Source organism: Rhinopithecus bieti, unplaced genomic scaffold (genome assembly GCF_001698545.2).
Source record: "Rhinopithecus bieti isolate Rb0 unplaced genomic scaffold, ASM169854v2 scaffold_23881, whole genome shotgun sequence".
NCBI lineage: Eukaryota > Metazoa > Chordata > Mammalia > Primates > Cercopithecidae > Rhinopithecus > Rhinopithecus bieti.
Window position 1 is genome coordinate 417,843 of NW_016811421.1, and position 3,152 is coordinate 420,994.

The following is a 3,152-nucleotide window of genomic DNA, read 5'->3' on the forward strand; positions in this document are numbered from 1 at the left end:
GGAAATCATACCAGCCCTAGACTGCCTACCTTCCAATTTAAGTGAGAAAACAATAAACTCCTATTTCATTTAATCCACTGCTATGCCAAGTCTCTGATAGTACCTTAACACAAATCCAACTCTTGTGGTCCCATTAGCATACTTGAATCCAGGAAGCTCTTGAAAAAATTATTGAATTGAATATATAAAGATTTTTTTCATAGAAAATTTTCTTTGTCATCCTGTTGTACACTGGAAAATGCACCTTATTTCTCTCCTAATTTCTGATCCCATCATTCAACAGCCATTCTCCTTAGAAATTGTTTCGGGTTCTCACTAGCACCTCACTGGTGTTCTGCAAGATGAAAACAACTGATTATTCAGAAACAAATACAAGTGTTATTGATGGAGCCATGTTTTTAATGGGAAGGAAAAGCTCTCATTGTGGTGATGGAGAATGAGCAGGAGTTGTCTATTATCTCCTTTCTCAACTATTATCCTAAGTGTTAGGACAATAATTAGAATGATGAAAAGTCATTTAAGGTTTTCTCCTAAACTTTCTGGGAGCCCAAAGAATTTCAGTGCCATGTTGACTACATAATGCTTGTATAAGGTATTTGTTCTCTTTTAGACATTGCTTTTGAAGCCACTTTTAGCCTCTGTAACAGGTTAGGCTCACAGTCACAGTTTTCACCTTGGAATTCAGAAAGGGTAAAAGAAAACTGTGTAATCAGTTGCAGCTCAGCTGTCCCCGTTTTTCCCCCTCATGCTTTTGTTCCAATCATCTGCATTTTGAGGGGATACTTTGAACACACACATAACCTCCCATTCTACTGGCTGTTTTGTAACAGATGTAAATATTTATCCCAAAGCCAGCCTTTGACCAATGAGGCTTCTGATTAAGTTTTAATATAACTGGTAAATCACTACTGGTAGAAAAGAGAACATTATAGAGTCAGGAAAATGCTTCAATTAACTGATGATATGCTCAGTCAATGTTTATTGAGCACCTATGACGTTCATTACGGCACTTCATTCTGTTAAAGAATAATAATCTCTTTATCCTTTTAACTCCTAATAATAGATTTTTACACATAAATTTACAGTTCTTGGAATCAATGTATCTTAAAATATCTTAACAATCTTTCTTTTGTAAGGAAGCCTTTCTCATTTTAAAGGTTTTGGATATTCTTCTTCTTCTTCTTACATATGGCAAAATCATTTGGCTTGTGTTGTTAACGGGTTAGTTTGAATGTTTCTTGTAAGAGCCAAATATATATAAGCAATGCTTTTCTCTCTGAAAATTTATCCTGAATCTCAGCTTTTCAACAATTTACTATTTTGTAGACCATATTCATGATTTGTTTACTCATACACTTATTAAGGAGCTGTTTACTCAGCTCCAAAATTTGTGTTAGACTAGGACAGGCTCAAATACATGACAAACAGAATCCCCAAAGAATAACTTTAAAGGTTATGTAAATTTCTGGAGCTATGCTATCTTATTATCTTTCTATTAAAGTATCAACATCTTCTATACTTTTTCTCCATCCATTCTGGCAAGACACCAAGCTATCTTCAGATTAAGCTAAGTCTCCTAGTTCAGATTCAAATCCCTGCTCAATAATCTCTTTATGGCACTCTGGGCAGTGTATTCATTTGTGAAATCGGAATAATGATTTTATCTACAGTATTGGGTTGCTGTAAGGATTAAATGTAAAGCATACAGCATATGCCGGACATATAGCTAGCACTCCATCCATGTTAGCGCAGGATTTCAGATTTGTCTGCATCATTACTCAATGACTATCATTCGGCCCTTTCAAATTGTTTCAGCGACGACTGAATGAACTTATTTATAAATATACAACATAACCAGGGATGAAGTCATAGTATATTGAGGTTTCATTTCCACGTAGATAACATTAGGAAGCAGCTACGCCAACACTTTTTCTTCCTGTCATCTGTACACTGCAGGGTCTCTAAACAATGGTTTGGTTCTTTCCTGGTGACAAAGGATAAGAGAAGATGAAACTGCTATAAATGGCAACAACTTAAAAATAAAAGATACAGAAATATATGGGAATGAAAATATATAACTATACATACACAGCTGTTTTAAAACATGGCCTTTATTCTTGAAGCTCAAACTTGATTTCCAGGTACAGCAGGCCTCTGTAACTTTTCTTGGCATTGAAGTCATGAAGTCTCCCGTCCTCTAAAGCTACAGAAATTTAACCTGGAAGCAAGCAGCAGGCACTACGCACGGCACGGAGGGAACCCTGGGGTGTATGCTGTGGCTCCCACCTGTCCACCAGGTCATTGTGACGCAAACGCTATGGCCACGTGGAACACCTGCCGGAGAGCAGGGGCGGGGTCACTCTGGGCGGCGGATCCGAGCGGGGGATACCCCAGGAGATGGGGGTCGAGGAGAGACCCTGGGGAGTAGAGAGAGAGAGACTCACTCCCCGAGTCCCCGACCCGCCCCAGGCAAGGTGAGGTCAACGCCACTCACCTCCCCCTGGTCACCCTGGGAGGGGTCGCCCCGGCCGGCGTCTGCGGGAGGGGAGAAGCGGGGAAGGGAGGCAGTGGGGGCGCCCAAGCAGCGGTAGGTATCCGGGCGGCAAGGGCGCCCGCACCCCCCGGCCGCTGCGCTGCGCTGCGGCGCGCACGGGCTCCATTCCGGCTGGTGGCGGCCGCCGCAGGAAGGGCCGGTTCCTGCGCTCCCCCGCCCCTTTCCCTCGCCTTCGGCTGACGCTGACGTCGGATGAGTGATCCGCAGGGACGCTCCGACCGCGGCCGGGAGGCTCCTGGGGGCCGGGGCTCCGAGGTACCTGCCCTCCGGGGTCGGGGCGGGGGCGCGCCGGGCGGGCTGCAGGAGGCAGTAGGAGACGCCCGGCAGCCGGGACGGTCGGGGACGCCTGGTAGGAGCTGCCTTCTCTGCCCTCCGCGGGCGGCGCGTGATAGGCGGGTCGCCTCCTCGGGTCCCGGATCCCGGTGCGGGAACCGCATCAGTCCCTTCCTCTCCCCTCCTCCCTCCGGCCTGGGAAGGTCTGGAGGATGCGCGCGCCATGAGAGCGTGCGTCAGCCCCGGGGGAGCGGGAGGGAAGCGTTCCGCGCTCCGGCCCCAGCGCTGGGAGCACCGGCACCCACGCCAGCCCACCACCCACCCA

General features: G+C 46.5%; 1 protein-coding gene and 1 long non-coding RNA gene across 3 annotated transcripts in view; one reads left to right on the top strand and one right to left on the bottom strand.

The window, feature by feature from the left end:
* Positions 1 to 677: 677 nt before the first annotated feature.
* Positions 678 to 2,805, bottom strand: LOC108543418 (uncharacterized). Of its 2 annotated transcripts, none has more exons than XR_001889563.1 (3): positions 2,495 to 2,805; positions 2,089 to 2,334; positions 678 to 1,984 (listed from the first exon to the last, which is right to left on the bottom strand). It is a non-coding gene; the product is annotated as an uncharacterized LOC108543418 (long non-coding RNA). The 2 variants fall into 2 exon arrangements; XR_001889564.1 differs by having other exon boundaries at positions 2,089 to 2,417.
* Positions 2,806 to 2,886: 81 nt separating this feature from the next.
* Positions 2,887 to 3,152, top strand: part of ICA1 (islet cell autoantigen 1) — a 161,237-nt gene continuing 160,971 nt past the window's right edge. Inside the window, 1 exon segment of the mRNA XM_017893892.1 lies at positions 2,887 to 2,903. The gene's annotated coding sequence lies outside the window, so the exon portion shown is untranslated.